A 22157-nucleotide genomic window follows, 5' to 3' on the forward strand; every position below is an offset into this window, starting at 1 on the left:
GATGGGGGGTGGGGATGGAGGTGATAGGTCAGAGGGGAGGGTGGCGTGGATAGGTGGGAAGGGAGATTGACCGGTAGGACAGGTCATGGGGACAGTGCTGGGCTGGAAGGTTGGAACTGGGCTAAGGTGGGGGGATGGGAAATGAGGAAACTGGTGAAGTCCACATTGATTCCATGGGGTTGAAGTGTTCCGAGGCGGAAGATGAGGCGTTCGGCCCAACCCTGGGAACAAAGGGGGAGGGGGATGGATGCTGGTCACTGAGCGGCGATCTCTGTGACCATGGTTGGAGATCCGAGCAGGCCAATCCACTTTGACTGATGTGATGCTGAGTGAATTCTCGAGGTGGGGATGGAGAGGGGGGGGGGTGGGGGGGGGTTAGACCTCAGGGAGACATACTGAGGTCAGGTAGACACTGACAGAGAATTGCTGCTGATCAAGGAATCTAAAATATGGCAGATAGAGGATAGAGAGAGGACTGATCATTTAGGACTGCGATGAGGAGAAATGTCATCACTCAAAGGATTGTGAGCCGATCGAATTCTGTTGTACAGATCAGGTCTTTTTTGTTTAAATTTTGATTGTGGATCGTGGACAGGGAGTGCAGGGATCCCCTGTGGCCCTCCCCCTGCCCCCGGTATACCGTTTTGGATACTGTGGAGGGGGTGCGACTTACCAGGGGGAAGCCAGGGGGTACAGGTCTCTGGCACAGAGTCCGTCCCTGTTGCTCGGAAGGGAAGGAGGGAGAGGAGCAGAGCATTCATCACTGGGGACTCCATAGTGAGGAGGACAGACCGGAGGTTCTGTGGGAACGAGACAGACTCACGGTTGGCGTGTTGCCTCCCAGGTGCCAGGATCCGTGATGTCCCGGATCATGTTTTCGGGATCCTTGACGGGGTGGGGGAGCAGTCCCTACTCATGGTGCACATAGACACTAATGACATAGGTAGGAAAAGGGATGGGGATGTAAGGCAGGAATTCAGGGAGCTAGGGTGGAAGGTTCGAGCTAAAACAAACAGAGTTGTTATCTCTGGCTTGTTACCCGTGCCACGTGCTGGCGAGGTGAGGAACAGAGAGAGAGAGGAGTCGGACACATGCCTACAGGGATGGTACAGGAAGGGGGGGTTTCGGATATCTGGGTAATTGGGGCTCATTCTGAGATAGGTGGGACCTCTACAAACAGGATGGTCTTCACCTGAACCATAGGGGTACCAATATCCCGGGGAGGAGGTTTGCTGATGCTCTTCGGGAGGGTTTAAACTAATTCAGCAGTGGGGGGGGGGGGGGGGAGTGGGGACCTGAATTGTAGCTCCAGTGTCCAGGAGGTTGAGAGTAGTGAGGTCAGAACTTGCAGCATGGGTCGGTACCTGGGACTTCGATGTTGTGGCCACTTCAGAGACATGGATAGAACAGGGACAGGAATGGTTGTTGCAGATTCCGGGATTTTGATCTTTCAGTAAGAACAGAGAAGATGGTAACAGAGGGGAAGACGTGGCATTGTTAGTCAAGAACAGTATTACGGTGGCAGAAAGGACATTCGACGAGGCCTCGTCTACTGAGGTAGTACGGGCTGAGGTTAGAAACAGGAAAGGAGAGGTCACCCTGATGGGAGTTTTCTATAGCCCTCTGAATAGTTCCAGAGATGTAGAGGAAAGGAGAGCAATAATAATTCTGGATAGGAGCAAGAGTTTGATTGATAGATTCTTAATCTCGCAAGGAATTAAGGGATACGGAGAGAGTGCGGGTAAGTGGAGTTGGAATGCCCATCAGCCATGATTGAATGGTGGAGTGGACTCGATGGGCCGAATGGCCTTACTTCCACTCCTATGTCTTATGGTCTTATGGAAAGTAACAGGGTTGTTGTTATGGGGGACTTCAACTTTCCAAATATTGACTGGAAACGCTATAGTTTGAGTACTTTAAATGGGTCAGTTTTTGTCCAATGTGTTGCAGGAGGGTTTTCTGACACAGTATGTAGACAGGCCACCAAGGGGTGAGACCACGTTGAACTTGGTATTGGGTAATGAACCCAGCCAGGTGTTAGATTTGGAGGTAGGTGACACTTTGGTGATAGTGACCACAATTCAGTTAGGTTTACTTTAGTAAGGGAAAGAGATAGGTATATACTGCAGGGCAAGAGTTATAGCTGGGGGAAAGGCAATTATGATGTGATTGGGCAAGATTCAGGATGCATAGGATGGGGAAGGAAACTGCAGGGGATGGGCACAATTGAAATGTGGAGCTTGTTCAAGGAACAGCTATTATGTGTCCTTGATGAGTTTGTACCTGTCAGGCAGTGGGGAAGTGTTCGAGCAAGGGAGCTGTGGTTTACTAAAGAAGTTGAATCTCTTGTCAAGGGGAAGAAGAAGGTTTCTGTTAGGGTGAGACGTGAAGGCTCAGTTTGGACGCTTGAGAGTTACAAGTTAGTTCGGAAAGATCGAAATACGGAGAGCTAAGAAGAGTCAAGAGGGGACGTGAGAAGTCTTTGGCAGGTAGGATCAAGGAAAATCCTAAAGCTTTCTATCGGTATGTCAGGAATAAAAGAACGACGAGAGCAAGATTAGGGCCAGTCAATGACATTAGTGGGAAATTGAGCGTGAAGTATGAGGAGATAGGAGAGGCGGTAAATGACTATTTTTCTTCCGTATTCACACCTGAAAATGATGATGTTGTCGAGGACAATACTGAGATCCAGGCTCCCAGACTAGACAGGGTGGAGGTTCACAAGGAGGAGGTGTTAGTAATTTGGGAACGTGTGAAAATAGAGAAGTCCCCTGGGCCAGATGGGATTTATCTGAGGATTCTCTGGGAAGCCAGGGAGGAGATTGCACAGCCTTTGACTTTGATCTTTATGTCATCATAGTCTACAGGAATAGTGCCAGAAGACTGGAGGGTAGCAAGAAGGGGAGTAGAGACAACCCTGGTAATTATAGAGCAGTGAGCCTTACTTCAGTTGTGGGGAAAGTATTGCAAAGAATGGTAAAAGATAGGATTTCTAATAATCGAGAAAGGAATAATTTGATTAGGGATAGTCAACCTGGTTTTGTGAAGGGTAGGTTGTGCCTCACAAACCTTATTGAGTTCTTTGAGAAGGTGACTGAACAGGTGGATGAGGGTAAAGCTGTTGATGTGGTGTATATGGATTTCAGTAAGGTGTTTGATAAAGTTCCCCACAGTAGGCTACTGCACAAAATACAGAGGCATGGGTGTGTTAGCTTTTATTGGGAGAGGGATTGAGTTTTGGAGCCACGAAGTCATGCTGCAGCTGTACAAAACTCGAGTGCGGCCACGTTTGGTGGATTATGTACAGTTCTGGTCACCGCATTATAGGAAAGATGTGGAAGCTTTGGAAAGGGTGCAGAGGAGATTTACCAGGATGTTGCCTGGTATGGAGGGAAGGTATTGAGGCTGTTTTTGTTTGGGAGAAGGAAGTTGAGAGGTGACTTAACAGAGACATATAAGATAATCAGAGGGTTAGATAGGGTGGGTAGTGAGAGCCTTTTTCTCGGATGGTGATGGCTAGCACAAGTGGACATAGCTTTAAATTGAGGGGTGATAGATACAGGACAGATATCAGGGGTAGTTTCTTTACTCGGGGAGTAGTAGAGGTGTGTAACACACTGCCTGCAACTGTAGTAGGCTCTTTAACTAGAACGGCATTTGAATGGTCATTGGATAAATGTATGGATGAGAATGGAGTAGTGTAGGTTAGATGGGCTTCAGATTGGTGTCACAGGTCGGGGTGCAACATTGAGGGCCGAAGGGCCTGTACTGAGCTGGAATGTTCTATGATTGGAATGGATTAAAGGCTGTTTTCAAATCCAAGGGCTGAGGAAGGAATTGCTGCACCCTTAAAAACATGCTACACGGTTATACAACATGGAAACAGACCCTTCGGCCTAACCAGTCCATGCTGACCATAATTCCCAAACTAAACTAGTCCCACCTGCCGTGCCTTGGTCCTTATCCCTCCAAACATTTCCTGTTCATGTACTTCCCTAAATGTTGTAACTGTGCCCACATCCATCACTTTCTCAGGAAGTTCAGCCCACGCACGAACCACTCTCTGTGTAAAACTAAAGTTGCCCCTCATGTCTTTTTTAAATCTTTTGCCTCTCACCTTTAACAACATGTCCCCCAGTTTTGAAATCCCCCACCTTAGGGAAATGGCACTGACCATTCACCTTATCTATATCTCTCAGTATTTTGTAAACTTCTATAAGGTCACCTCTCACTTGTAACACTCCAGTCAAACAAGTCCCAGCCTTTCCTATTATAACTCAAACCCTCCATTCCCAGCAACACCCTGGTAAATCTCGACTTGAACCCTCTCCAGTTTAATAATGCCCTTTCTATAGCAGGGTGACCAGAACTGGACAGAGTGCTCCAGGAAAGGCCTGGAAACTCACTGGGAGTTGTGTTTACACTGTTGCTTTGTACGCTGTGGGGAAGGAGGCTGGCTCAGCAGTGGGATGGATGTGCAGAACCAGTTCTGGCCAGCAACAGATTGCCGACTTTCATTTTGCAAATGTGGACACCAGAGACCATCAGCCTGACAAAAAAAGGTCTCGGAGTGAGTCCTAGGCAACTGAACAGCCGGTGGGTCTGAACGATACAGGGACAACAGATCTCCAGATCGGAAGAGGACAGGATCTGTTCAAAATGGACTGCAGCACAATAACTTACACCTGGAATCGGTCCCATCATTTGCTATAAACCAGTCACTGTGAACCTGAATAATTATTGTGCAAATCCCGTGTGCCTTCAGCCAAATGTTGAAAGAACCTGGAAGGAAGGGGAGTGGAACATAGACCGGCCTGGGAAGAGACAGTGCACCTCATTAAACTTGGGGAACTGGTGCAATTGAACTGTGATGTCCCAATACTTCATCCTCCACCCCTGGTGCCGTTTTTGTTTTTGTTTGTCTGCTTGTGTATGTGTTTGTAATAATTTTAAAAGGGGTGTTCGAGTTCACTGGCAGAGTTGTGTGTTGATAGTTCATAGCTGTTTACCTGTGGTTAGCATTGAAGTGGGTCTGTTTAAGTACGGGAACCTGGTCAGTACTTTCTGTTAAACTGATACATCAGACGGGTAAATTAGGGGCTTTGTTACTCCGATTAAATTATTAAGTTTGGCTACAAACCCAGAGAGAACCAGCATATTTTCCCAAGTGGCCCTGAACACTATCCCAGTAAATGCTCCATTGTTAAATACATTCAAGACCAAGGTAACATATTTTTAGTCGCTTTGGGTTAAGGGCAGTGGGCAGGCAAGTGGAGTTTAAGCCCACGATCCAGTGTATGATCGCTCTGAAGAGCAGCACAAGTTTGACTGGCCGACTCCTGCTCGTATTTCTTCGCTTTCCCTCCTTATTTGTGACGCAAAGATATCTCCCAAACTGAAGAAGGAGATTAATTGAGGCACCCTCTGTGTCTTGGGAAAACTGGGATGGTGTTGTGATGGTATGAGCCAGTCAAACCTGCCCTGCCCATCAGAATGAACATACACTGTATCTTGGGCTTAAACTCCATTCCCATAGCGACCAAGGACTACACTGAGGAGCTTTGACAGTCAACCTTGCTCCAGTGTTCCTCAAACTCGATTCAAGGGTAGAGATGTCTAACATAACCGGAGGAACATGGGGAGTGTAAAAGGGATGTCTGATCGTGGAAGGTATTTGCTCTTAGCATACCGGGTGACCATGGTAACAGACTTGCGGGGTTGAATGGCCTCCTCCTGTTCCCATCTTCCAAGCCTTCGAACCTAAGAACTAGGAGCAGGAGTAGGCCGTTCGGCCCATCGAGCCTACTCTGCCATTCTATAAGGCTGTGGCTGATCTCTTCGTGAGCTCAGCTTCACCTAGCCACGCTCTCACTGTATCCCTTAATCCCTTTATTTTTCCAAAAAAAAATCTACCTTAGCTTTAAAAACATTCACTGAAGTAGCATCAATTACTTCCCTGGGCAGGGAATTCCACAGATTCCTGACCCTCTGGCTGAAGAGGTTCCTTCTCAATTCTGTCTGAAAGCTGCTCCCTCTAATCTCGAGGCTATGCCCTCTTGTTTCACCCACCAGTGCAACCAACCTCTCGACTTCGATCTCATCCATTCCCTTCATTATTTTATACATTTCTATAAAATTCCTCCTCGTTATTCTGAATTCCAATGAATATAATCCCAGTCTCTCCTCACAAACGGGGGGTGGGGGGTCGGTGGGGGGGTGGGGGGTGCGGTTGGTGTGCACTTGTTGGGCTGAATGGCCTGTTTCCACATTGTAGAGAATCTGATCTAAAACCCATTATCTCCTTACACGGTCCACTGATCACTCCTTAAATCTGCTCTGGGATGTTCGAGACACTGTTTAATACTTTGGAACATTTCAATCTCATCGGGGTGATCCTGGGAGTTGAGACTTTCAAGAGGGGACTGGGGATTTATTTGTTATACTCAGACCCCTTGGCATCATGGTAGCCCACAATCCCACCAACACACTGAAACGGCAGCTAATGTACTTGAAAGACCCTTTACAGACAACAAGCAAAACTAATGTCATTTACAAAATACCATGCAAGAATTGTAACAAACAGTACATTGGACAAACAGGCAGAAAACTAGCCACCAGGATACATGAACATTAACTAGCCACAAAACGACATAGAGTCATAGAGATGTCCAGCACGGAAACAGACCCTTCGGTCCAACCCGTCCATGTCGACCAGATATCCCAACCCAATCTAGTCCCACCTGCCAGCACCCGGCCCATATCCCTCCAAACCTTTCCTATTCATATACCCATCCAGATCTTTTCTGAACTCTTTCAAGTTTCACAACATCTTTCCGATAGGAAGGAGACCAGATTTGCACTCAATATTCCAACAGTGGCCTAACCAATGCCCTGTACAGCCACAACATGACCTCCTAACTCCTGTACTCAATACTCTGGCCAATAAAGGAAAGCATACCAAACGCTGCCTTCACTATCCTATCTACCTGTGACTCCACTTTCAAGGAGCTATGAACCTGCACTCCAAGGTCTCTTTGTTCAGCAACACACCCTAGGATGTTACCATTAAGTGTATAAGTCCTGATTTGACCCTCTCTCACTAGTATCCTTACATACAGATAAGGAAGGACACCACTTCGACTGGGACAACACATCCATCCTAGGACAAGCCAAACAGAGACATGCACGAGAATTCCTAGAAGCATGGCATTCCAATGAGAACTCTATCTACAAACACATTGAGTTATACCCCATCTACCACCCCCTGAGAAAAAGAACCGGAAATGACATCACCACAAGAAATGACACAACCATGGGAAATGACATCACCAGCCCAAAGAAACCCAAACATATAAATAGAAAGCAGGAATCATGTACACTGCTTTGCCTGAGGCCCACTGAAGATGTTACCTAGTAGGGTGACGAAACATCTGGAAATGAATCTTCCAGCTCAACGAGCAAACCTACATCCAGAACCTCAACCAGGGCTGCAAATCTTCTCAAAATTATCTGTTATAATCAAGCTGAAAAGTCCAAGCATACAAAATATCTTTTTATATTGCTGAGAAAGAGCCTCATTGGATCAAGTATTTTGTCTTGTCCCCATCAAGACAGAATCACAAGAATACCACATCTTAAAGGGAACACCAATTTATGCCCCCTGAGAAGAGGATTTTCCAATTGGCTGGCAAGTGAACTTTGATTGATCGAGGGGTTGTCATGGAGAATGCACCATGGAGATGATTGTTGTGGCTCCTTCCTTGGCAATACTTGGGAGTTTTTAATTAAAACTTCGATATGGTACAATACTGTTGCACTTACCGGCTGGTGTGCTCCATGATAATAAGTATAATAAACCAATGGATAATACAGGGACATGGAATATGCAATGATCCCCAGTCCTGCCATGACCGCACTCACAACATTTGACGCAAACACAATCTTCACCTGCAAAACACACCCACGACAACATTAATGGGCGGCACGGTGGCACAGTGGTTAGCACTGCTGCCTCACAGCGTTAGAGACCCGGGTTCAATTCCTGCCTCAGGCAACTGTCTGTGTGGAGTTTGCACATTCTCCCTGTGTCTGTGTGGGTTTCCTCCGGTTTCCTCCCACAGTCCAAAGATGTACAGGTTAGGTGGATCGGCCATGCTAAATTGCCCGTAGTGTTAGGTAAGGGGTAAATGTAGGGGAATGGGTCTGGGTGGGGTGCTCTTCGGAGGGTCGGTGTGGACTTGTTGGGCCAAAGGGCCGTTTCCACACTGTAAGTAATCTAAAAAATAAAAAGTTCTGATTAGGGAGGGTCTGCTGAGAGATATCACACAAGAGTAGGAAGTGCCTCCATTTTATAAGCAGCTTCTTGTGGGACCTGAAGTACTTGAGCAAAGTGGAGTTCCAATGAAAAGCAGGGTGAGTGGCTCCATGTGGTAAGTGACTGCATCATTTGTTACAATACTCTGGGGGCCAGAAGATGAGGCAGAACTCGAGTTCACTTGCTGATCTTTGGGGGACCTTGCTGCGCATTTACTACCATGAATAAATAAACGTAGAACATCGAACATTACAGCACAGTACAGGCCCTTCAACCCTCGATGTTGCACTGACCCGTGGAACCAATCTGAAGCCCATTTAACCTACACTATTCCAATTTCATCCATATGACTATCCACTGACCATTTAAATGCCCTTAAATGTGGTGAGTCTACTACCGTTGCAGGCAGTGCATTCCACGCCCCTCCTACTCTCTGAGTAAAGAGACTACCTCTGACATCTGTCCTATATCTATCACCCCTCAAGTTAAAGCTACGTCCCTTCGTGCTAGCCATCACCATCTGAGGGAAAAGGCTCTCCCTGTCCACCCGATCGAACCCTCTTCTATGTGTCAGTCACTGTGAAGAACTTTGGGATATCCTGAAATGATGATATGTTTTATATAAATACACATATTTGCTTCCAATCAGCACACAGCCTGTTGTCATTTTGATGCCATACTTGGTCAAATGTTGTCCTGATGTTAATGGCAGTCACTTTTACCTCTCCTCTTGTGTTCAGCTCTTTTCTCTAAACATATGGGCATATGTTTAAATTACTTACAGTGTGGACTGATTCCTGAAGAAGGGCTCATGCCCGAAACGTCGATTCTCCTGCTCCTTGGATGCTGCCTGACCTGCTGCGCTTTTCCCACAACACATTATCAGCTATGTTTAAATTAGGAGCAGCGGTAAATCTCTCAGGCCCCTGAAACCTGCAATGCCAGCCAAGACAAGTCACGATGATCTGTTTATTCCACATTGCTGCTTACCCTCATAACCTGTCACACCGTTTACTTATCAACAAGCCATGTGCTGATGTCTTTGAAATGTTCAAGGACTCTGCTTCCACCATCTTTCATTCTCTGAGAGAGAAAAGAAACAGATTTCTCCTCACCTCAGCTTCCTTTCCCCCCTTTTCCTGATTTCCACCTTTCTCTAGGATGTTACCTGGAACCTCCATGGTGAAGACTAATGGAAAATACCTGTTCGTTACCTCTGCCACTTCACTTTCTCTTAATAATTCTCTCGACTGACTCTCTCTCAGACCAAAACTTACTATGTTCAATACTCGTTTCTTTGAAAAATCTTCAGAAACTCTTAATATCTGTTTTAATATTTATAGCTAACTTTCTAGCATGCGCAAATCTTTCCCTCAATAATTGTTTAGTCATTCCTTGCTTTTTAAAAAATATTCGGTCCAATCTTTTTACCTGCCACTCAGCTTTGTATAATTGAACGCTTTTTCTTTAATTTTGATACCATCTTTAACTTTTTTTTCAGTTGACTACAAATGGTGTGTGTGTCCTTCCCTTGGAATTTGTATTGAGTTTTTTTTTGAGTCAGCCTGCTCTGTATATTCCTCTTGAATATTTGCCACTGCACCTTTATTGACTGATCTCCAATCTAATTTGCCAACTCATTTTAACTATGGTTTGGAGATGCCGGTGTTGGACTGGGGTGTCCAAAGTTAAAAATCACACAACCCCAGGTTAGAGTCCAACAGGTTTAATTGGAAGCACTCGCTTTCGGAGCGACGCTCCTTCATCAGGTGATAGATCGTTTTAACTAGCTCTGTTTCTGTATTCTCATCATTGTCCTTATGTGTGTTTCAACTATTAGTCTTGGATCCAACTGTTTGTTCCCTCAAACTGAAACCAAAATTCAATTGTATTATGATTACTATTGCCTAGAAGCACCTTCACTGTGAGTTTATGAATGAATCCTCTCACATTACACACCATCAGGTACTGTTCAAAGAATCTATCCTGAGAATGCTCTATTATGAACACCTTATCGAGGTTATATTTGCCCATTTAATTTTCCCAGTTTATATGTAGACTAAAATTCCAGTTTTATTTCTTTCACACTGTACCCTTCTCTGTAGTTGCTGTTTGGCCTGCCTGCATACCACTCCCACAAATGACTTTGTGCCTTGATCGTTTCTGATTGCTAACCAGACCACTTCTAAATCCTAGATTTCCTCAACTATACTAACGCTATCATTCATTGATAATGTAACCTTCCACTTTCTCCCAGACTGTTGGATTCATCAATATTCAGCTCCCAATCTATATCCATCTATCTCTAGGGGCGGCACGGTGTCTCAGTGGTTAGCGCTGCTGCCTCACGGAACCAGGGACCCAGGTTCGATCCCAGCCTCAGGGTGACTGACTGTGTGGAGTTTGCATATTCTCCCTGTGTCTGCGTGGGTTTCCTCTGGGTGCTCCGGTTTCCTCCCACAGTCCAAAGATGAGCAGGTCGGGGTGGATTGGCCATGCTAAATTGCCCATAGTGTTACGTGCATCAGTCAGGGATGAGTGTAGGGGAATGGGTCTGGGTGGGTTACTCTTCGGAGGGTCGGTGTGGACTTATTGGGCCGAAGGGCCTGTTTCCACACTGTGGGGAATCTAATCATCATACTGTAGTCTCTATCTGCTTGTGTTTAACCTATTGTTCAAAACAACCTGTTCTAAGAAGTTATGACACGTCTCTGGAGCAGCTATGAACCCTGGGCCTCTCGGTCCACTGTGCCACAACAGGACTCTGTAATGACTGTCAGATTGTATAAATACAAGTCAATGAGCAGACAGTACACGTTTGGTTTCAAACGCTTTTGCATTCAGATTTCAAAGCTCTCGTTTTTGACCTTCCATTGGAGTTGTATTCTTTCACCTTACCTGTTGATTTTCTCTTGGGTTTGTTCTCTGTCTCCCTTCCTGTTCCTAATGTCTGGATCGATGCTGTCGTGGGCTCCGGGGTACAACCTGAACTATGTGTCCATGAGCACGTCTAGTTCATTCATGGGATGCGGCTAAACCGGCTGGACCAGCATTTACTGCTGTCTCCTAGTTTCCACGTTTGAAATGGTGGTGCTGAGCTGCTTTCCTGAACCCCTACAATCCCTGTGCCATCCTCAGGGAGGGAATTCCGGGATTCTGACCCAGCGACGCTCAAGGAACCGGGATCTATTTGCAAGTCAGGACGGGGAGTGACTTGGAGGGGGGGGGTACCTGCTGCTGCTGCCCTGGCCCTTGCAGATGGTCGTGCTTGTGGTTTGTAGCTTCCCCAGGTTGACACCCCCCCTGTTTTTAGGTTTGTCCGATGATGCTCTGGCCGTGCTGTCTTGCACTCTTTGTTGAATAGCTGGCCCTAATGGTCATGGTGAAGGTTTGTCAGGCCCTGAGAGAGCGGATGGTTTTTGAACACAGTTCTGCTGCAGCTGACAGCTCACTGTGCGTCGGGGGAAACCCACCCTTCGAGTTGTTCGATCTGTGACGGTGCCACACGACCTGAGCGAGTAGACTGTCAGTGTTCAGATAGGGCTTCGTCTCCACCGGGACTGTGCAGTGATAATTCTCACCTGCAGCAGGGAGACCGGAGAGGATGAAGCTCCCTCCCTCCCACCTCTACTGGGCCTGTATTACTGGTACCACAGGGTATACCCAGGGATAGTCAGGATATTGATCCTGTGAGTATGACGAGGTCAAGCTGTTGACTGACTGGCCTGGGGGTGGTGGTGGGGGGGGGGGGGGGGGGGGTGGGGAGCTCTCCCCACTTGGCCAGATGTGGATTGACCGGGCAGGGTTTTGTTGCTATCTCCGGTGCCCTGACCTGAAGCTGGGTGGTCCTCCTTGAACCTCTTCCTCTCAATTGCCCTGTGTTGTTACGCCAGTTTGAAACAATGGAGTGGGCTCACTCCGACAGTTCACAGCTGACCAGATGTGGGGCCATGTGTGGGTGGGCCGGCCTGAGCAAGCTCGGCAGATATTCTTCCCTAAGGGACAACAGTCAGCTGGATTTGTCGGGACGCCAAACCACTGCAGTCCCGCGAGGATCTCTTATTCCCAGCTTTGCGAATGCAATTTCCATTCTAACATCTGCAGCTTGCTCTGGCGATCTGCATTTTTGAACCGATACTGACCTTGAATGAGTTGGAAACGTCCTTTATTTCTGTTGTCAATGCTCCTGATATGATGTACTGTGAAGGAGAGTGGCAGAATGGTTAGTATTGATTTGCGGACACGCAAAGACACACAAAGGGCTGGCGTTACCCACAGAAGCTCAGGCCACATCTCGACAAGAACAGCTTCTATTCAGCAACTAGTTTCTCAGAGATGGGAATCTCCTTCCACTCTCTGTGTTCAGTTCGGACACTGCGCCACAAGAAGCATATATTGGCAACGGAAAAAGGTTACAGGGATTTTTTTTTAAAAAAGGCTAAATTCTGAGGAAAGACCAGACACTTGTAGGCTCCTGAATCAAACTGTGTGGACATACGTCTGCGGGTGGGAATGGAATCCTGGAATTCTGGTCCGGAGGTAGGGACACTGCGACAGAGCCACCAGAACTGGGCCTGTTTTCTGAGATTAGAAGTTTCAGATGTCACCAAAGTAAGGTGTTGAAGATGCTTCAGGAGTTGTTGGGAATGACAGAGAGGAAATATTCCCTTCAGGGAGGTGACAGATGGCAGTGAATATTGGGATGGGACTGAGAAGCTTCAGGAATGATGTTGGGAAGTTGTGTGTCACAGAAAGGGGAATGTAGATCAAGGACTACTCCACCCCCTCAAAACAAACTGGGGATCACGTAAAGCTTTCAAGATTGAAACGGAGAGATGTTTGTTGAATCAGGGCATTGAAGGAAATGGAGCAAAGTCAGGTAAATGGATTTGAGAACCAGAACTGAAAGAATCTAATTGAGAGGAAGAGGTTCAAGGAGCTGAATGGCCCTCCTCCTGTTCCTGTGGGACAGTCTGGGGAAGGGGCTGAGTGGCCCCCCTCCTGTTCCTGTGGGACAGTCTGGGGAAGGGGCTGAGTGGCCCTCCTCCTGTTCCTGTGGGACAGTCTGGGGAAGGGGCTGAATGGCCCTCCTCCTGTTCCTGTGGGACAGTCTGGGGAAGGGGCTGAATGGCCCTCCTCCTGTTCCTGTGGGACAGTCTGGGGAAGGGGCTGAGTGGCCCCCCTCCTGTTCCTGTGGGACAGTCTGGGGAAGGGGCTGAGTGGCCCTCCTCCTGTTCCTGTGGGACAGTCTGGGGAAGGGGCTGAATGGCCCTCCTCCTGTTCCTGTGGGACAGTCTGGGGAAGGGGCTGAGTGGCCCTCCTCCTGTTCCTGTGGGACAGGCTGGGGAAGGGGCTGAGTGGCCCTCCTCCTGTTCCTGTGGGACAGTCTGGGGAAGGGGCTGAATGGCCCTCCTCCTATTCCGGTGGGACAGTCTGGGGAAGGGGCTGAATGGCCCTCCTCCTGTTCCTGTGGGACAGTCTGGGGAAGGGGCTGAATTCACAGACAGGTGGTATTTCAGGTTGTTAGAAACATGTGCTGCATTAGTTTATTCATAATATCCCACAGGCCTATCGCACTCACTCACTAATTCATACAATCTCAGTGATTGCAACAACCCATTGAAATGGAGGTTTGCCCAGGATTCTCTAACTATTTGAAGTGTCAAAGAGGGGCAGATACCCACATCGATGTACCGTGACATCAGGAAGAGGCCCCTGGGGTTTCAGTGCACTGTCTGTGAGACCTTCTGTACTATGAGGTCAGTCACCCTCAGAGGAGCCCATTGCTCACAGTCCACCAGCCAGTGACCGGAGAATTACACAGACAGTACAGCCTGGCACTGTTATCTCACCACTGAGCCGACCTCCCATCCTCCCTCCTCTCTCTCTCTCGACATATTGCTTTCGCCCTTGTGTGTTTATCTGGTTTCCCCTCAAACATGTCAACCCGTCCCGATCAGTGTGAGTTCCACTTTCTCCCCTCTCTCTGGGGAAAAGGGTTTCTCTCGGATTCTCCCAAACTGGTTTTTTTTTTGGTGATTATCCAGTGTTGATGTCCTCTGCTTTTGTTTCTCCCTCGAACAGGAAACACCCTCTGCCTGTCTACTTTGTCAGAACTCTCTTAAAGAGGACTGATATGCTGTCTGCCATGCCATTATTTTCAGACATGGGAAAGGTCAGATTGGCACGAGCTGGAAACAGTGCAAGGATTGAACCCACACAGACTGGTATTGATCTACGTTGCACATCAGTCATCCAGCCAACCGAGCTAACAGATAAACCGGGGAGGGTGGGGTGCCGTTAGCTATGTTCAAGTCCTACCTGCTCCAGAGGGGTGTCATAACCCCTTTGAAGAAGTTGATGAGAAAATAACCACCCTAAGGAATTTCTGGAGCTGAGATGATTGCTGTCCAACAACGGGAAACCATCTTCCTTTGAGTTGGTAGGACTCCATCCAGCGGAGAGGCTCCCCTGGTTACGGTTAACTCCAGTCTGGTTTGGGTTCTTTGATGCCAAGCTCCTAACTGTGGCCTCGATATCAATTGCTGTCACTCTCACCACTCCCCCCGAGTCTTCTGTCCACATTTAAACAAAGGTTCAAGCTGAGTGCAGTTGGAACTGGGCATTAGTGAGCAGGTTTTTCCACTGTTAACAATCCCATCCATCATTTTGCTGATGATATAGCCGAAGCTGGGCTAGTCCTACTGGCCAGCATATCCCTCTAAGGCGAAAGTGAGGGCTGCAGATTAGCGTCTAGATTAGAGTGGTGCTGGAAAAGCACAGCAGGTCAGGCAGCATCCGAGGAGCAGGAAAATCAACGTTTTGGGCAGGAGCCCTTCATCAACCGAGCAAATCCCTCTCAGCCCTTCATATTCAGATACCCGTCCAGATGCCTTTTAAATGTAATTGTACCAACCTCCTCTGGTAGCTTGTTCTGTAGACACATCATCCTCTGTTTGAAGAAGTTTCCCCAACATCAGTAGTTGGGTGGTTGGATTTGACCTACTTCTGTGCACATACAAGAGAGAGGGAGAGAGAGAGCGAGAGAGAGAGAGAGAGAGAGCCCCAGGCTGCTACTTGGCTACATTGTGAGTCAGCTCTCTCAACTTTGGCACAAGCTCCCAGATGTTGGTATTGAGGACTTTGCAGAGTCGACAGGGCTGTGTTTGCTATTGTTGTTGGGGATGCCTAGGCCGATGCCACATGGTCATCCAGTTGGTTTCCTTTCTTTAGATTCCATGTAAGTTTAATGATGGAACTGAATGTACTCTACAGTTAATGTTCAATTATTGTTGTCGGTCTGAAATCACATATCGAGCAAACCAGGTAAAGATGGCACGTTTCTATCCCGAAAGAGCATTAGTGAACCCAATGAGATGTTACAACAATCTCCAGTGGTTAGATGATTGGTATTAAGTGAACCTTTAATTGAAGGCTTTATTGAATGCTGCTGTGGTTTTGAACCCATACGCCCCCTACAGTTCTGGAGTAATCGTGCAACAACACTACCATTACACTCCGTTTCTTCTCTGTTATTATCTCTCTAGCCTCATCATCAAAAGTACCAAGTTTTGTTTCAGTTATTCTGTTCCTTTCCAACTAACTGCAAAACCTCTTGCAGTCTACTGTTGTCTTTCCTTGAAAATAATTTTTTTCCAGTGAAATCTTTGTTGTGACTTACAAATAATCTCCTTAAATTTCTGCCATTGCACATTCCTTATTCCTAGTCCACTATGTAGCCAATCCTGTCTTCATATTCCTCTAACTGTTTTTAGAAAAGTTGAAGATGCTAGTTTTAGACCCAAGTTTCTCACCTGCAAACTGAATGTGCAATTCTATCAGGTTATAATCTTTCTTCTCTTGGCTCCTTTACTGTGAGACTACTCTTAACTAATCTTAACTCATTTCACTTGACCAGCTCTCAAACGGCCAGTTTTATGGTTAGTTCCGAACAATATTGCTCGAGGGAACTGTTTAGATGCAATCTATAAACTCATCTTCAAGGCTATTGTTGCCCAATCTGTCATGAAGATTAAAATTGCCCCTGTATTGCAATCTCTTTCTGCCATTACTCTTGGATTTACACTCTGTCTTACAGCTACTGTCATGGCTTCCATAGAACACTCCCATCAATTTCTTCCATTTACCATTTCTGCTCCTTATTTACCAGGACCTTCTAAGTCAAGATCATTTCTCATTACTGTACAGATCGTGTCCTTTATTAACAGGGCCTCCCCTCCTTCTGGTTCAATACAGATCGCGTCCTTTATTAACAGGGCCTCCCCACCTTCTGGTTCTGTACGGATCGCGTCCATTATTAACAGGGCCCCCCCCACCTTCTGGCTCAGTAACGATCGCATCCTTTATTACCAGGGCCTCTCCACCTTCTGGTTCAGTACAGATCACATCCTTTATTAACAGGGCCTCCCCACCTTCTGGTTCTGTACGGATCACGTCCTTTATTAACAGGGCCTCCCCTCCTTCTGGTTCTGTACAGATTGCGTCCTTTATTAACAGGGCCTCCCCACCTTCTGGTTCTGTACAGATTGCGTCCTTTATTAACAGGGCCTCCCCACCTTCTGGTTCTGTACGGATCGCGTCCATTATTAACAGGGCCCCCCCCACCTTCTGGCTCAGTAACGATCGCATCCTTTATTACCAGGGCCTCTCCACCTTCTGGTTCAGTACAGATCACATCCTTTATTAACAGGGCCTCCCCACCTTCTGGTTCAGTACGGATCGCGTCCTTTATTAACAGGGTCCCCCCACCTTCTGTTTCAGTACGGATCACGTCCTTTATTAACAGGGCCTCCCCACCTTCTGGTTCTGTACGGATCACATCCTTTATTAACAGGGCCCTCCCCCACCTTCTGGTTCTGTACGGATCGCGTCCTTTATTAACAGGGCCCTCCCCACCTTCTGGTTCTGTATGGATCGTGTCCTTTATTAACAGGGCCTCCCCACCTTCTGGTTCAGTATGGATTGTGTCCTTCATTAACAGCGCCCCCCCCACCTTCTGGTTCTGTACGGATTGCGTCCTTTATTAACAGGGCCCCCCCCCCCCCACCTTCTGGTTCTGTACGGATTATGTCCTTTATTAACAGCGCACCCCCACCTTCTGGTTCAGTACGGATCGCGTCCTTTATTAACAGGGCCCTCCCCACATTCTGGTTCAGTACGGATCGCGTCCTTTATTAACAGGGCCCTCCCCACATTCTGGTTCAGTACGGATCGCGTCCTTTATTAACAGGGCCTCCCCACCTTCTGGTTCAGTACGGATCGCGTCCTTTATTAACAAGGCCTCCCACCTTCTGGTTCTGTACGGATCGTGTCCTTTATTAACAGGGCCTCCCCATTTTCTGGTTCAGTACGGATCGCGTCCTTTATTAACAAGGCCTCCCCATCTTCTGGTTCTGTATGGATCGTGTCCTTTATTAACAGGGCCTCCCCACCTTCTGGTTCTGTACGGATCGTATCCTTTATTAACAGGGCCTCCCAACCTACTGGTTCAGTCCGGATCGTGTCCTTTATTAACAGGGCCCCCCCAACTTCTGGCTCTGTATGGATCGCGTCCTTTATTAACAGGGCCTCCGCACCGTCTGGTTTTGTACGGATCGCGTCCTTTATTAACAGGGCCCCCCCCACCTTCTGGCTCAGTAACGATCGCGTCCTTTATTAACAGGGCCGCACCCCCCCCCCCCCCCACTTTCTGGTTCAGTACTGATCGCGTCCTTTATTAACAGAGCCTCCCCACCTTCTGGTTCTGTACGGATCACGTCCTGTATTAACAGGGCCCCCCCACCTTCTGGTTCTGTACGGATCGTGTACTTTATTAACAGGGCCTCCCCACCTTCTGGTTCTGTACGGATCGCGTCCTTTATTAACAGGGCCTTCCCACCTTTTGGTTCAGTACGGATCGTGTCCTTTATTAACAGGGCCTCCCCACCTTCTGGTTCAGTACGGATCGTGTCCTTTATTAACAGGGCCTCCCCACCTTCTGGTTCAGTAAGGATCGTGTCCTTTATTAACAGGGCCTCCCCACCTTCTGGTTCAGTACGGATCGTGTCCTTTATTAACAGGGCCTCCCCACCTTCTGGTTCAGTAAGGATCGTGTCCTTTATTAACAGGGCCTCCCCACCTTCTGGTTCAGTACGGATCGCGTCCTTTATTAACAGGGTCCCCCCACCTTCTGGTTCTGTACGGATCGTATCCTTTATTAACAGGGCCCTCCCCACCTTCTGGTTCAGTACGGATCGCGTCCTTTATTAACAGGGCCTCCCCACCTTCTGGTTCAGTACGGATCGCGTCCTTTATTAACAGGGCCTCCCAACCTTCTGGTTCAGTCCGGATCGTGTCCTTTATTAACAGGGCCTTCCCACCTTTTGGTTCAGTACGGATCGCGTTCATTATTAAGAGGGCCTCCCCACCTTCTGGTTCTGTACGGATCGCGTCCTTTATTAACAGGGCCTTCCCACCTTTTGGTTCAGTATGGATCGCGTTCATTATTAAGAGGGCCTCCCCACCTTCTGGTTCAGTACGGATTGCGTCCTTTATTAACAGGGCCCTCCCCACCTTCTGGTTCAGTACGGATCGCGTCCTTTATTAACAGGGCCTTCCCACCTTCTGGTTCTGTACGGATCGTGTCCTTTATTAACAGGGCCCTCCCCACCTTCTGGTTCTGTACGGATCGTGTCCTTTATTAACAGGGCCTCCCCACCTACTGGTTCAGTACGGATCATGTCCTTTATTAACAGGGCCTTCCCACCTTTTGGTTCAGTACGGATCGCGTCCTTTATTAACAGGGCCCTCCCCACCTTCTGGTTCTGTACGGATCGTGTCCTTTATTAACAGGGCCGCCCCACCTTCTGGCTCTGTATGGATCACATCCTTTATTAACAGGGCCTCCCCAACTTCTGGTTCTGTACGGATCGTGTCCTTTATTAACAGGGCCCTCCCCACCTTCTGGTTCTGTACGGATCGTGTCCTTTATTAACAGGGCCCTCCCCACCTTCTGGTTCTGTACGGATCGTGTCCTTTATTAACAGGGCCTCCCCACCTACTGGTTCAGTCCGGATCGTGTCCTTTATTAACAGGGCCCCCCCACCTTCTGGTTCTGTACAGATTGCGTCCTTTATTAACAGGGCCGCCCCACCTTCTGCTTCTATACTGATCACGTGCTGTACTAACAGGGGCCCCCAACCTTCTGGTTCTGTACGGATCACGTCCTGTATTAACAGGGCCCCCCCCACCTTCTGGTTCAGTATCAATCGCGTCCTTTATTAACAGGGCCCTCCCCACCTTCTGGTTCTGTATAGATCACGTTCTTTATTAACAGGGCACCCCCACCTTCTGGTTCAGTACTGATCGCGTCCTTTATTAACAGGGCCCCCCCCTCCCCCCCTTCTGGTTCAGTACTGATTGTATCCTTTATTAACAGGGCCCTTCCCCACCTTCTGGTTCAGTACTGATCGCGTCCTTTATTAACAGGGCCACCCCTCCCACCTTCTGGTTCAGTACTGATCGTGTCCTTTATTAACAGAGCCTCCCCACCTTCTGGTTCTGTACGGATCACGTCCTGTATTAACAGGGCCCCCCCACCTTCTGGTTCAGTACGGATCGTGTACTTTATTAACAGGGCCTCCCCACCTTCCGGTTCTGTACGGATCGCGTCCTGTATTAACAAGGCGTCCCCACCTTCTGGTTCAGTACGGATCGTGTACTTTATTAACAGGGCCTCCCCACCTTCCGGTTCTGTACGGATCGCGTCCTGTATTAACAAGGCGTCCCCACCTTCTGGTTCTGTACGGATCGCGTCCTTTATTAACAGGGCCGCCCCCCCACCTTCTGGTTCAGTACGGATCGCGTCCTTTATTAACAGGGCCCTCCCCACATTCTGGTTCAGTACGGATCGCGTCCTTTATTAACAGGGCCTCCCCACCTTCTGGTTCAGTACGGATCGCGTCCTTTATTAACAGGGCCTCCCCACCTTCTGGTTCAGTACGGATCGTGTCCTTTATTAACAGGGCCTTCCCACCTTTTGGTTCAGTACGGATCACGTTCATTATTAACAGGGCCCTCCCCACCTTCTGGTTCTGTACGGATCGCGTCCTTTATTAACAGGGCCCTCCCCACATTCTGGTTCAGTACGGATCGCGTCCTTTATTAACAGGGCCTCCCCACCTTCTGGTTCTGTACGGATCACATCCTTTATTAACAGGGCCTCCCCACCTTCTGGTTCTGTATGGATCGTGTCCTTTATTAACAGGGCCCTCCCCACCTTCTGGTTCTGTATGGATCGCGTCCTTTATTAACAGGGCCTCCCACCTACTGGTTCAGTCCGGATCGTGTCCTTTATTAACAGGGCCTCCCCACCTTCTGGTTCTGTACGGATCACGTCCTTTATTAACAGGGCCGCCCCCACCTTCTGGTTCAGTACGGATCGTGTCCTTTATTAACAGGGCCGCCCCCACCTTCTGGTTCTGTACGGATCGTGTTCTTTATTACCAGGGCCTCCCCCACCTTCTGGTTCTGTACGGATCGCGTCCTTTATTAACAGGGCCTCCCCCACCTTCTGGTTCTGTACGGATCGCGTCCTTTATTAACAGGGCCTCCCCCAACTTCTGGCTCTGTACGGATCACGTCCTTTATTAACAGGGCCTCCCCACCTTCTGGTTCAGTACGGATCACGCCCTTTATTAACAGGAGCCCCCCACCTTCTGGTTCTGTACGGATCGCGTCCTTTATTAACAGGGCCTCCCCACTTCTGGTTCAGTATGGAACGCGTCCTTTAGTAACAGGGCCTCCGCACCTTCTGGCTTTGTACAGATCGCTTCCTTTATTAACAGCGCCTCCCCACCTTCTGGTTCAGTACGAATCGTGTCCTTTATTAACAGGGCCTCCCCACCTTCTGGTTCTGTACGGATCACATCCTTTATTAACAGGGCCTCCCCTCCTTCTGGTTCTGTACGGATCACGTTCTTTATTAACAGGACTCCCCCACCTTCTGGTTCTGTATGGATCGCGTCCTTTATTAACAGGGCCCCCGCACCGTCTGGTTCTGTACGGATCGTGTCCTTTATTAACAGGCCCCCCCCCCCCACCTTCTGGTTCTGTACAGATCGCGTCCTTTATTAACAGGGCCTCCCCACCTTCTGGTTCTGTACGGATCGCGTCCTTTATTAACAGGGCCTCCCCACCTTCTGGTTCTGTACGGATCGCGTCCTTTATTAACAGGCCCTCCCCCCTCTTCTGGTTCTGAACAGATCGCGTCATTTATTAACAGGGCCCCCCCTACCTTCTGGGTCTGTACGGATTGCGTTCTTTATTAACTGGGCCTTCCCACCTTCTGGTTCTGTACGGATCACGTCCTTTATTAACAGGGCCGCCCCCACTTCTGGTTCTGTACGGATCACGTCCTTTATTAACAGGGCCCTCCCCACCTTCTGGTTCTGTACAGATCGTGTCCTTTATTCACAGGGCCTCCCCACCTTCTGGTTCTGTACGGATCGCGTCCTTTATTAACAGGGCCTCCCCCAACTTCTGGCTCTGTACGGATCACGTCCTTTATTAACAGGGCCTCCCCACCTTCTGGTTCAGTACGGATCACGCCCTTTATTAACAGGAGCCCCCCACCTTCTGGTTCTGTACGGATCGCGTCCTTTATTAACAGGGCCCCCCCACCTTCTGGTTCTGTATAGATCGCGTCCTTTATTAACAGGGCCTCTGCACCTTCTGGTTCTGTACGGATCGCGTCCTCTATTAACAGGGCCTCCCCCAACTTCTGGTTCTGAACAGATCGCGTCATTTATTAACAGGGCCCCCCCTACCTTCTGGGTCTGTACGG

This window comes from Chiloscyllium punctatum, chromosome 47 (assembly GCF_047496795.1).
Source record: "Chiloscyllium punctatum isolate Juve2018m chromosome 47, sChiPun1.3, whole genome shotgun sequence".
Lineage (NCBI taxonomy): Eukaryota > Metazoa > Chordata > Chondrichthyes > Orectolobiformes > Hemiscylliidae > Chiloscyllium > Chiloscyllium punctatum.